Raw genomic sequence first — 14,120 nt, 5'->3', positions numbered from 1 at the left:
CGACGGCAGTTGTAAGAGGAACAGTACAGAGCGTGTGGCGGCCCCCTGCAGCCCCCTGCGGCCCCCTGTGGCCTGTGCTCGGAGCAGCTGGGCCAGACCACCAGCAGCTCCGCGTTTACAGCTTCTCAGCATGCTGCTGTGCTCGCGCGTGCGGGTGTTCATGAATGTCTGTCTCTTTTCAGGGAGAATGAAGGGAATGACGGCAGACCCCCAGCAGTGATCAGAGACACATAAACAGTCTAGTTTCACTCTTTTAGGAGCTGATCCTCATCATCAGCCTCGTCAGTGATGTCACCAGTGTCCTTATTGTGTGTGAATCAGTTCCCTGGGGGACGTGCTCAGAGACATGACAGAGAGTGTACAGTACTGTGTATATACCCTTACACTAATATGTTAAAAGTTTGTGGACACCCCTTCTAATAAATCTAAGCATTCAGCTACTTGCACACATTGCTGACACAGATGTGCAAATGCACACACACACACACAGCTTGTCTAGTTCCTGTAGAGAAGAAGTACTGCCAATAGAATAGGACCCTGTGGAGCAGATAAACATCATGAACCTATTGGCACCATGCTGCCTAATGCCAGGCGTGGGGTAGAGGAACATTGAGGAGCTGTGGAGCAGTGGAAGAGCTGTGTTCCTACTAAAGGTGATCATCCAACATCCTGACCTCACGCTCATATAAACGCTTACTTCCAAAGTAGCACAGTACTGTGTGTGTGTGTGTGTGTGTGTGTGTATGTGTGTGTGTGTGTGTGTTATTTATACTGAAGCCCTGAAAATGCAATGAAAATGCAGGTTTCACCAGTGTGACAAATCTAACATGCCATGAAGATGCAAGTCTGTGAGTGTGTGTACGTGTGTGTGTGTGTGTGTGTGTGTGTGTGTGTGTGTGTGTGCACAGCAGGAGTAATAACCCCACCTGCATCTGTAAGTAGTACAGAGCAGGAAACTGCTGACTACAGCAGAGAGTGCAGAGATGTGTGTGTAAATAGTGTGGTGTAGAAGCATGGGGGATGTATAGTTTATGTGATTTGTGTGTGTGTGGGACCATCCTGACCTCACTAATGCTCTTGTGGATGAATGCAATCAAATCCTCACAGCAAGGCTTCTCCAGAATCTAGTAGACAGCCTTCTTCCCTGCACAGTAGAGACAGTTACTCCAACAGAAGCAGGATCAGCTCTTTTAATACCCTTGATTTCAGAAGAAACAGTGACTGAGCAGGCGTCCCAATACTTTTACAGTACCATATATATATATATATATATATATATATATATATAAATATATATCATGTAGTGTATGTAGACAGATTTTTTACTTTATGAACATTACAGCAGCACAAAAAGCACAGAAGTGAAGCACGATTATATAGTTATAAAACTATAATTCCATATTGAAATCAAATGTAGGTGTAAAATCTAAAAATGCTGGAGAGTGGTGATGTACGCCTAAAAACTTGACGTTCTTAGATATTGGTCTCTATACAAAAAATACATACTTATGAATGGAGATATGTGTGAGAAAAGGGGAGAGGAGAGGAGTGTGAGGCTTTAATGTGTAATACTTCATCATCCAGTGGCAGGCTGGGTGGTGTAAAGGTCTTCCAGACTGCAGGGGAATTGGCCTGTTCCACACCTGCACCGTTCAGCCGGATTTTGCCTGTTCTGAACAGGAGCTCTTACCGATTATTAGCATAAAAAGGTTTGAGGCTGTTCAGAGAGCAAAAGGATCTTCTAAAGGCTACTTCCAGCCGCGTTCCTCCCAGGCTGATCTCAATCTAAATCCAATAGGACACCTTTGAAATGTGGTAAAAGCGGAGAATCGGGGCATGAAAGTGGTCATGTTGCGTGATGCGGTCATGTCAAAATTTTGTGAAATTCATGCCATGAAGAATTGAGCGTTTACTTGTGGCTGGGGCCTGTGATGATGCACAGAGCACAAAGCAAAAGTCTCTCAAACTGGTTTCTGTCATGGCGGGTTATGCCAGACATAGAGGGACGGACACTCGCAGAGATGGGTCCAATGCAAGTAGTTTAATAACACAACTCAAGATAAAACAAGGGGGCAAAATAAGCCAAACGAAGCAGCAGCTACAGACACACCTGAGACGGGGGGATTAGCTGGGGGACCAGCTACTTGGCAAGAACGGCTAGGCCGACCCAACCTGGCACTGCTGCGTGAGCGTGGGTCGCCTAGCTGGAACGAGAGTCGTGGGTATATCTTGGTAGGGTGGCCTTGCTGAGTCCTCGAATGGCCAGGTGGCCTGCTCACAAACGAGGACGTAGATCAGATGCTGGCCTTAACACACTGTGGGCAGTAACAGGAACCTCTCGGACTGCCTCAAGGTTCCAAACAATGCAATTCTCGGCCTTGAACTAAGCGTCCTTAAGTACCCCCAGTCCCAGGTGAAACACATGAATATGATCAACATGAAACGAGACCCTCTGAATCAAACATGAACACAAATGAACCTGAATCATGAACCAAACAAGGCAGAAGTTCTTATGTGAGCCTGTGGGTGGCGGCTCGGAATCGGCCCGGGGGGAGGGCGCGATACCAAGGGTCTGACAGTTTCATGATCATGACCATCACTTGAGTGTTCCTCAGTGGCCTTCCCAGTCTGATCTAGATCCAATAGAACTCTGTTGGGATGTGATAGAACAGGAGATTTCCGTCATGGAAGATGTGAAGAAATCACATAATCATGTTACCATGGACCAGAATCACGAGTTCAGCGTTCTTCAGTGTTCCTCCCAGTCTGTTTTGAATCCAGTAGAACTGGGATGTGGTAGAATGGGAGATTCAGAGCTGAGAAATCCTGAGACCCAAATCTCGAAGCTATGTTCTCAACATATTACGGGATCCAGGGCAGAAGAGCGGAGGCTGGTTTGAGAGTTTCAGTGTAGTTGTTGGTCTGTGTGTAGATGAATGCGTAATACAGTAACACACATATGGACTCTGAACTGGAAAATGAGGCCGGAGGGGGTGTTTAGGCAACCGCGAGCACACCAGCTTGGATTCGCATTCGAATGAGACAAGCCTCTTTAGATTTGATTCAGTGTCACTTTAACCAAAAGTGCTGAAGAAGGCCAACCGAGCAGGGACCATTACTGCCGTCCAGGAGGAGGAGGACGAAAGGAGAGCGGAGGAGGCGAGAAGAGAGGGAAGAGAGCATCTGTGCTTTTAGAAATTAAGGTGTCAAAAGGATTCTTGGGGCCATTTTTGCTTCCCTAAAGAACCATTAACTGTCTGGGTTTTAAAGGGCTGTTTAATGGCCGAGCCATTTAGGACCCTTTGTTTATTTTACCAGCCCATAGCATGGAAATTCACGCAACTTCAAAGGGCTTTGATGTGATATGTAGACGCCGTTAAACATCGGAACCAATCCACTTTGGACGGTTGAGCCCCACCCATTTACAGTAACCATGAAAGAGGCGCAACCAATCAGAATAGAGCTCATTTGCATATACCAGTTTTAAAGACAGTAATAAACTAAAAAATGGCTGTTTGATTTGAGACAAAGACAAAGAGAGGTCCAAATGCTAATGTTGCTAACGTACACGTATACATGTCCAAATATTTATGGACACCCTTTCTAATGATTGCATTCAGCTACTTTAAGCTGCACCCTTTGCTGACACAGATGTGCAAATGCACACACACACACATACACACTGAAAAAGCTTGTCTAGACCCTGTAGAGAAGTACTGCCAATAGAATAGGACCCTCTGGAGCAGATGAGGGTGAATATGTATTATAGCCACTGTATATAATATTGCATACATTCAGTAAATCCCCATTTTTTCAGTCCGTGTTTGGTCAGGCTGTTCCTTTAAGCAGGGAGGAGATGGGGAAGAGTTGAAAAGAGAGGGAGAGATGATAGAGCAAGGGGGAGGGGAGCAATAGATCACCATTAAAACGTATCAGAGGCTAAAAGCACTGGCTTACAGTCATAAAGTGTCATCGGGGGGCTGACTTAGTGCTGTAGGAGTGAACGTGTAAATGAATAGGAGCTGCCTGTAAGAGCTTCCACTGAAAAGCTCCTTTTCAGTCCTGTTCAGGCCGAGCTGCAGAAGGTGCTGCATTGCATTGAATAGAATTAATGACATTAACGCTCTATTAACCCGCTATAACACAACTGAAGACTAAAGTGTGTAGATGTCATTTAGGTTTTTAATGTTACTGATGTGTAAATCAGGGAAAACTGCCTCTACTGTCCAGGGAAGAAGGTTTTCTACTAGATTTTGGAGGAGCACTGCTGTGAGAATTTGATTGCATTCAGCAACAAGAGCTCCTTATCCACCCCTTTAAGACCAGGCTCCAAGCTCACCCCAACTTCAGTTCCCCAAAGCTGATGCAGACAGCTGCTCCCGCTCATTACCACAGTCCTAACCGTTCAGCGCTGCTCACGTCCACTTCCTCCTCTCTAACAGGCTAATAGGCTCTTGTGTAATTGCTAATAGCTGAAATCTAATCAGTGCTGGGAGCAGAGCGTCCAGAGAGCGAGAGCTCTAATAGACTTCTATCTTTCTTTGTCTGTCTGTCTGTCTCTCTCTCTTTCTCTCTCTCTATCTATCTGTTTCTATCTCTCTGTATCGCAGTTCAATATGCCCCTTATTTACATGACTAGTTCTGAGTTAGATAATAAAGCAATATGCAGCATATATCTTTTGATAGACAGACAGGCAGATAGATAGACAGACAGATAGATAGACAGATAGACAGATAGATAGACAGACAGATAGATAGACAGAGAGATAGAGAGACAGATAGATAGATCCGTTGGTAGATTGGTAGGTAGGTAGTTTGGTAGGTAAGTAGGTAGTTAGATTTGTAGGTAAGTAGGTAGTTAGATGTTTAGGTAAGTAGGTAGTTAGATTTGTAGGTAAGTAGGTAGTTAGATGTTTAGGTAAGTAGGTAGTTAGATTTGTAGGTAAGTAGGTAGTTAGATGTTTAGGTAAGTAGGTAGGTAGATTGGTAGGTATGTAGATTGGTATGTAAGTAGGTAGGTAGTTTGGTAGGTAAGTAGGTAGGTAGATTGGTATGTAAGTAGGTAGGTAGATTGGTATGTACGTAGGTAGGTAGTTTGGTAGGTAAGTAGGTAGGTAGATGTTTAGGTAAGTAGGTAGGTAGATTGGTAGGTATGTAGATTGGTATGTAAGTAGGTAGGTAGTTTGGTAGGTAAGTAGGTAGGTAGTTTGGTAGGTAAGTAGGTAGGTAGATTGGTATGTAAGTAGGTAGGTAGATTTGTAGGTAAGTAGGTAGATAGATTTGTAGGTAAGTAGGTAGTTAGATGTTTAGGTAAGTAGGTATGTAGATTGGTATGTACGTAGGTAGGTAGTTTGGTAGGTAAGTAGGTATGTAGATTGGTATGTAAGTAGGTAGGTAGTTTGGAATGTAAGTAGGTAGGTAGATTTGTAGGTAAGTAGGTATGTAGATTGGTATGTAAGTAGGTAGGTAGTTTGGAATGTAAGTAGGTAGGTAGATTTGTAGGTAAGTAGGTAGATAGATTTGTAGGTAAATAGGTAGGTAGATTTGTAGGTAAGTAGGTAGGTAGATTTGTAGGTAAGTAGGTAGGTAGATTTGTATGTAAGTAGGTAGGTAGATTGGTAGGCAAGTAGGTAGTACAGACTGGTTAAATGGTCAGTGTGGAATGAACTGACCTGGCCACCTGACTGCTGTCTAATAACATCGCATTCACTCACCTCAAACACACGCATGCAGCTGAGAGACTGCAGCTCAAGCAGTGTGAGGTTGTGTAAGTGTTCCTGCTGAGGGGTGTAGATGTTTGTTGACACCTGCTCCTCCAGGCTGTTAGCTGGCAGTTTGTCACCCTTTGCTGCTGAGCTGAATTCAGAATGGTGGTCTGGATACTTATGAACCGTCCGTAAAGTAAAGAAATGGTAAAAGCATTGTATCTGATCTCTCTCTCTCTCTCTCTCTCTCTCTCTCTCTCTCTCTCTCTCTCTCTCTCTCTCTTGCTTACTCTTTTTCCACAGATGCTGAAGAACATCTGGACCATCTGGAGTTTATAGCAGTGGACAGTAATATCCAGACCTGAGCTGAGTCTGAATGTCATGTGACAGTGTGTTCCTCTGTATCAGCAGGGAACAGTATTTAGATATGTGTGTTTGGAGGGGGGTGTGTGTGTGAGAGAGAGAGAGAGAGAGAGAGAGGGAGAGAGAGAGAGAGAGAGAGAGAGAGAGAGTATTTTTATGAAGGCAGTCATTTCTATGCAAGTTTGTTTATTAAAAAATATTTTCTTTTTTTTATAAATAAACAGTCTGATCTTCTGGAAGCCTTATGATAATTATTTTTTTATTAATAAGAATAACTGTGTGTGTGCGTGTGTGTGTGTGTGTGTGTGTGTGCATGCACGTGGCATAACAGATTTCAGTTCTCAGCATGGGCCTCCTCTCACCTCCGTCATTACACTGTTACATAACCTCTGCACCTCCAAAGTGAATCAGAGTCCCTGTTTTTAAGCGTGAATCTGATTTCAATCTGGTTTGAGTCTAAATATAAAAACATAAATCTAATTTGAGTCTGATTTGAAAACTGAAACGGTTTTGAGTCCTGGATTTACAAAGTAATCTAATGTGAGTCTGATTTCATTCTGGTTTAAAAATTGAATTCAATCAATTCAGTCTGATTTTAATTGGATCTGATTGGTCTTTGATTTAAGATTTGAATCTATTTCAGTTTAGATTTGAAAACTGAATCTCTTTTGAGTCTGAAATAAATCTAAATTGAGTCTTGGTTAAAAAAACAAAATCCAAATTGAGTCTAATTTCATTGTCTCAAAAAAAAACTTTGAGTCTTTGATTTGAAATGTTTATCTAACTATAATCTGATCTAGTTTTAATTTAAAACATGAATAATTTGAGTGTAATTTAGGTTTTGCTTTGAAAGTGAAATCTTATCTGAGTCTGATTTCAGTCTGACTTGAAAAGGAAATCTAATTCTGGCATTAGACGCTCTTGTCTTATTGTAAGCTAATTATAAAACTGCTTTTTCAAATAAAGAAAGGAAATATTTCCCTCACTGGTGGAAACAGGTTTGACTCCAGACACACTCAGAACAGATTCAGCAGTCAGTACTTAAATAAAACAAGGCGTGATTGCGAGATGAGATGTTTAATAAGTGTGAGATTAGTTGGATTCCTCTTGAAAGAGATCGGTCTTCAGTGTGTGTTTGAAGACAGCGAGGGACACCCGGGAGAGGTCTGCTCCAGCATCTCGGCTCCAGGACAGAGAAAAGTCTAGACGCTTGTTTTCCATTTCAAAAGTAAAGCTGATTTGAATTCTTCACCCTGAGACCTCGGCTACGCCACACTCGGATTGTCATCTGTTTTCCGTGAGCCCTGTCTTGTCTGAGTGTTGACGGGATTGTAGCTGTTGTCCTTGAGACCAGTTTGTTTTCTGCGCTGTGTAGGCTGAGAGCAGCTGCAATGAAAAGGCTGAGAGAACACTGGGATGTGTCCTCCATCAGATCCCCTTCACTTTGCCTTCAGCTTGCTTGTCTGAGGCCACAAGAAAGTCTTAGCCCAGTCAAATTGTCTGAGCTGGAAGTGTGTTTTCTATGAAAGAAATTGTGGTCATTAACTCTATATAACATTAGAATAAACCCAAATACACATAAAGTCAGTGGCCAGTGAGAGTGTATACCTGTAATTAACTCTATATAAAATTAGAATAAACCCAAAGAAACTTAAAGTCAGTGCTCAGTGAGAGTGTCTACCTATAATTAACTCTATATACCATTAGAATAAACCCAAATAAACATAAAGTCAGTAGTCAGTGAGAGTGTCTACCTGTAATTAACTCTATATAACATTGGAATAAACCCAAATAAATATAAAGTCAGTGGTCAGTGAAAGTGTCTACCTGTAATTAACTCTATATAACATTACAATAAACCCAAATAAACATAGTCAGTGCTCAGTGAGAGTGTCTACCTGTAATTAACTCTATATAACATTAGAATAAACCCTAATAAACATAAAGTCAGTGGTCAGTGAGCATGTCAGTCGCCAGTTCACTGGTTGTCCTTCCTTGGAGCACTGTTGGTAGCTACTGACCACTGCATACCGGGAACACCCCACCCCACAAGACCTGCCTGATGTTCTGGAGATGTTCTGACCCAGTCGTTGTCTAGAACATCACAGTCTGGTTCTTGGCTCTTTTCTTTTAGTTTTTCTTCTTGTTTTTCTCTTATTTCTGTTGGACTGTTTGTTTTGCTTTTTGATTGTTTGCTGTTCCTCCTTTATATTCGGAGCAGTCTGCCTCGCCGCTGTTCCGTGCTGTTTTCCTTTCTCCTCTAATTCCTCCATCACTGGTTGTGTTTACCATCTTACCGTAAGAGGCTGATTGCCCACCAGCGGCGTGAGTTAAAGGCTGGACACATACCTGTGATGTTATGATATAATGTGTGTTTGTGAGTGGGTGTGTGGGGAGCTGTGCATACCGCTCGCTCTAACCTTGCAGGAGAGTTTCAGAGGCAGTTTTCACTCTGGAGGTTTTGTGCTCCCGTGTTTGGAATGATGTAGGAGTTTGTAGGAGTGTGTTCTTGTCTTCGTGAGAGTTCAGGCCTATTATTAGGTATAATAAAATGAGAGCATAATAGGGGGTAATGAGGCTACCACCCTGTGACGGAGTTGTGAAATGCTGGAAGACGCAACACCACCTATCAAACCAGTGCTGCTGTCCAGTTATTTCTGTATGGGTGAATCTGCTAAAAACCAACTCCACGGTCCGTACTGTAGGTTGATCAACTATAGCCGGCCCAGTTCGTAGTTGGGCCTCCCAAATGGCCTTCCCACTCTAATCTCACATGGGTCCCATCTAGGCATGAGTCCCGTATGCAGCGTACAACCCAGATGTGGCCTATGTTTAACCCTTCCTGGTCGCTTCACTGACCCTGGTGGACATTTGTGGGCTACCCATACAGGCCCCCTATGATGGGTTAGCTAAGGGGGGCAATAGACAGAGAGAGAGAGAGAGAGAGAGAGAGAGAGAGAGAGAGAGAGAGAAAGAGAGCAACGAAGAGAACCTTACACCTTCTGAGTAAATGCCTCAGTGATATGCAAGTTTGTGTGTGTGTGTGTGTGTGTGTGTGTGTGTGCATGTTCCATTAGCACACTTTCCAGTTGGACTAATTATGTTGGGAAGCCGCAGGCTCTGTTCGTACGTAAGTGCAGGCGGGACGGGGGAATGAAAAAGAAAAAAAAGCTCCATAATTTGTCGCTGTCACACTTTTACTTATAAGAAACCCAGGGAACGAGCAAGCGAGGGAGAGAGAGAGAGAGAGAGAGAGAGAGAGAGGAGAGAGAGAGAGACAGAATGGCAGATTTAGGCCAATTAAGGAACTGGTACAGGAGTCTGCTGGTGTCTCCCTGAGGAGCCCCTGGTTTCAGGGAAGTACACACACACACACACACACACTGTGAGTCTTTCTAGGCCGGTGCTGATGTGTCTCACCTGTCCAGGGTATGTCTGTGTAAACACAGCTGGGCCAAGCTTACTGATATTGATTTAAAGGGGAAAGTTTTTTGTTGATGTATGGGTTATGACATCATAATAAATTGATCACTTGGTTACGATTGTGACGTCATACTAAAGATATCATACTGATACAATCAAAACACTTGATTACACAACAGCCATTATGACATCATAGTAAAACAATCAGTACTCTTGATTATATAACAGCCATTATGACATCATACTTAAAACAATCAGTACTCTCTTGATTACATAACAGCCATTATGACATCATACTAAAAACAATCAGTACTCTTGATTACACAAACAGCCATTATGACATCATACTAAAAACAATCAGTACTCTTGATTACACAACAGCCATTATGACATCATACTAAAACAATCAGTACTCTTGATTACACAACAGCCATTATGACATCATACTAAAAACAATCAGTACTCTTGATTACACAAACAGCCATTATGACATCATACTAAAACAATCAGTACTCTTGATTACACGGACATTATGACATCATACTAAAACAATCAGTACTCTTAATTACACAACAGCCATTATGACATCATACTAAAACAATCAGTACTCTTAATTACACAACAGCCATTATGACATCATACTAAAACAATCAGTACTCTTAATTACACAACAGCCATTACGTAGGACAGAATGAGCTCATAATTACACAATTAGAAAGTAAACTATGAAAGTGATTATGACGTTGTGATAAAACACACAATCATAACTCTTCGTTACGTAAACAACATTATGACATCATAATTAAGCATCATTTTTTGACATTGTATTGTTAGGTAATGGTCAATAACAAAGAAGAATGACCACTGGCCACATTCCTGAAACACACAGCGAGTGTGGCTTTGTAAGCGTGGGCTATGTGGAGCAGGTTAGGTGCAGATGGCTCCTCTGAGGCTTTTCTGTGTTAGAGTGGCAGTGAGGTGCCCCAGGGGATTCTGGGAGGTGTAATTCTATACTGCTAATGGAATGAGGCAGAGTTATTTATATATATATATATATATATATATATATATATATATATATATGATATGATCCCTCTGAGGAATTTTAACTGTCTGTTTTACAGTCAGTGAGACTGTGTGTGTGTGTGTGGATACCTGTGGGGAAGGCATGTATGTGTGTGTGTATGTGTCTGTGTTTGTAATTACACCGACTTCAGTCTGACATTATGTGTAAAGAAAAAGCCCAAGGCAGCGCTTGGAGGTGTCACACTTCAAAACTTCCAGTGACATTTCACATCTGAGCTTGTGTCTGCTGTGAGCGGGTCGTTAGGGAGGGAACGCACTGCTGGAACCTTCCAAACCCTCCAGAGCATCCACATCACTGCTGCCACGACCTTTCACAGCAGGAGCTCTGCAGCCAAGGTGAAAAACTGCAGCATTTCACTCTAGTTTGGCCAAATCCAAAGAGGCAGAAGCTCGTTTTTCAGCTGTCAGAGCTGTGAAGCGCCCGGAAGACCAGAGCGCGAGTGGATTTTCAAGGATGTGTAGACCCGGACTGTAAAAGGCGGCTCTTGAATTCATTAGCTCTCTTGTCTTTATGGTAATTTAGCTGAATTATGTTTGAGCATGTGAGCCGGAATACTCTTCCCCCTGCTGAGGCCTTTTACTGATGCTCTGTCAAGTCGAGAGGCTTTTATTGTTGTTTCGGCTGTTTACAGTGGAAAAGTTCACAGTGGAGTGCAGCGACGTTCCTCCAGGACCATGGTGCAACACGGAGCAACACAGTACAGCAAGACTGCCTACAGGGCAGAGGAGCAAACCCAGAGCACGAAACAGTGCAGTGAATAGGATACATGTGAAGAACACGAGGCCCAATAAACAGAGCAGACAGGGCAGGGCACTGGGACGCAAGAGCAACTGCTTAACAACGGCATAGCAACCACCTGGGACGCAATAGCAAAGTAGAGCAACAACTTGGAAAAGCATGGCAGCTGCCTTGCAACTGCATAGTAAGCACCTGGAACACAATAGCAACTACTTAACAACAGCATAGCAACCACCTAGGAACTGCATAGCAACCACCTGGTGCACAAAATCAACTGTTTAGCAACAACAGAGAGACCACATAGCAACTGCATAGAAACCATCTGGTACATAAAATCAACTGCTTAGCAATAGCAGAGCAACCACCTGGGACACAATAGCAAACTGCTTAGCAACAGCAGAAACACATAGAAACACAATCGCAACTGCTTAGCAACACCAGAGCAACCATCTAGCAACTGCATAGAACAACCTAGTAACTCCATAGCAACCACCTGGTACAAAATAGCAAATGCTTAGCAACTGCATAGCAACCACCTAGCAACTGCATAGCAACCATCTGGTAAATAATAGCAACTGCTTAGCAACAGCAGAGCAACAGCTTGCAAAAGCATGGCAGCTGCCTTGCAACTGCATAGTAAGCACCTGGGATACAATAGCAACTGCTTAACAACAGCAAAGCAACCACCTGGTGCACAAAATCAACTGTTTAGCAACAGCAGAGTGACCACATATCAACTGCACAGCAACCACATAGAAACACAATAGCAACTGCTAAGCAACACCAGAGCAACCACCTAGCAACTGCATAGAACGACCTAGTAACTCCATAGCAACCACCTGGTACATGATAGCAAATGCTTAGCAACCACATAGCAACCATATGGAACGGCATAGCATCCACTTGGTGCACTAAATCAACTGTTTAGCAACAGCAGAGTGACCACATATCAACTGCACAGCAACCACATAGACACACAATAGCAACTGCTTAGCAACACCAGAGCAACCATCTAGCAACTGCATAGAACAACCTAGTAACTCCATAGCAACCACCTGGTACATAATAGCAAATGCTTAGCAACCGCATAGCAATCATATGGAACAGCATAGCATCCACCTAGCAACTGCATAGCAACCACCCATGTATGCACCCACCTATGCACACACACACACACACACTGCAGGGTATAATCTCCCCTCCCAGTTACAGTGGCAGTATAATCAGATCACAGGTCGACCAGTGATTACAGCAGGGCAGTGAGGGATTTGCCTGACCTGGAAAATGTAGCATGTCACCTTCATGTGTGTGTGTGTGTGTGTGTGTGTGTGTGCTCCTGTGGAGATTGTTTGTTTGTTTGTTTGTTTGTTTGTTTATTTGTTTGTTTGTTGGTGTGTTAGTTTCCCCCTCCCTGGGGAATCCTCGGTGGCGAGGGTATCCCTCGGACGCTGGTGTTCTCTGTCACCCGTCCAAAAGCAGAGAGAATAAACAGAACAACCCCGACTCACACACTCAATTATTCATGCTGCCGTCACCTGGGCGTGCACTGCACACACAGCATACACAACGAAAGCACGCACACACACACACACACACACACACACACACACACAGGCTGAGAGAGCGGGCTGTGGGATGAAAGCAGAATGAAAGCTGCAGAGTTTTATAAGCAGCTACACTGTCAGCTCTCTCTCTGTGTCTCTCACCCGCTGTTCTCTCTCTCTCCCTCTCTCTCTTTCTCTCACATCCAAGCCTCTCTGTCTCAATACCCCTCTCTATCTGTCTTGCTCTCTCTCTCTCTGTCTCTCACTCTCACTCTCTCTGTCTCGCTCACTCGCTCTCCTCTACAATCATTACTCTACCTTGTCCTTTCTCTCTCGCTCTTCTCCCTCACTGCTGTGTTTTACCTGAGTCTCTCTCTCCTCGCTCCCTCATTAGCCCTCATCTGGAGATCGGGGGGCAGGTGCAGTGCTGCTCTCTACAGCAGGAGCCCCTGTAGTGTCCTGCACAGCGAGCCGGGGGGTTGTGGGTGGGATACGTGTCCTGTTAACTAAAGCCGGGGTTCTTCTGACTTCTCACTGGATTTGCTCTGCAGGGCAGCTTCATTAGGCCCAGTCTAACACTCCCAGACAACGTAGGTGAGATCTTCCATGCTAGTGCTGGTGTGTAACGGGGCTCCTCCTCAGGCCTCGGTCAGGACGACTCCATTAGAAGCAGTGCGGAGGTCTGGAAGGCTGCATCAGTCTCAGTGATGAAGGACACACTTCTCACCCACAAAAGTTTGTGGACGCTGCTTTTAATAAATGCATTCCACTACTTTATGTTGCACCCATTGCTGACACCGATCACAAACATTGTATCACTGTCCAAATACTTATGGACTACTGGAATAATACAAAATAAAAATAAAAAAACTAGAATGTATATGCTGCCTTTCTCCTTGGGTGCACCTTCTCCAACCCCCTCCACTCCGTGAATGCACCCATGCAGCCGCCCCACCCGCCACCTCCTTCATGTCCTGGCGCCTGGTGGTTGTTTCCTCTGTACATCCTCCACTTTCTTCCTCCATCCTGTCGCCCGCTCTTCCGATGCTGGCTGAGCGTCTCCCTCGTTCATGCATCTTTCATCGGATCATCAGTGAAGGTTTGGCTCAACCTCATCAATGATTCACCGGGGAGCGCGATGCTGGGAAAACAGCTGACTCAGGATCAGTCTTTACTGTAAGCTGCTGTACATGAGTCACTGTCGTGGGATTCAGAGCTGGGCTGTACTCAGGTCAGTTCAGACTGTCCATACACTGATCA

At 43.9% G+C, this 14,120-nt stretch overlaps 1 protein-coding gene across 2 annotated transcripts in view; it reads left to right on the top strand.

Moving 5' to 3' along the window:
* The window catches only part of LOC140559307 (endonuclease V-like), a 35,262-nt gene extending 28,964 nt beyond the window's left edge, over positions 1 to 6,298 (top strand). For both annotated transcript variants that reach the window (XM_072682785.1, XM_072682784.1), the window contains one exon: positions 6,009 to 6,298. The gene's annotated coding sequence lies outside the window, so the exon portion shown is untranslated. The remainder of the gene's footprint in view (positions 1 to 6,008) is intronic.
* The last annotated feature ends 7,822 nt before the right edge of the window (positions 6,299 to 14,120 follow it).

The sequence above is a fragment of the Salminus brasiliensis genome, chromosome 7 (genome assembly GCF_030463535.1).
Source record: "Salminus brasiliensis chromosome 7, fSalBra1.hap2, whole genome shotgun sequence".
NCBI classification, from domain to species: Eukaryota; Metazoa; Chordata; class Actinopteri; order Characiformes; family Bryconidae; genus Salminus; species Salminus brasiliensis.
Note: the sequence above shows the minus strand (reverse complement) of the source record. Positions and strands in the feature narration are given on the sequence as shown.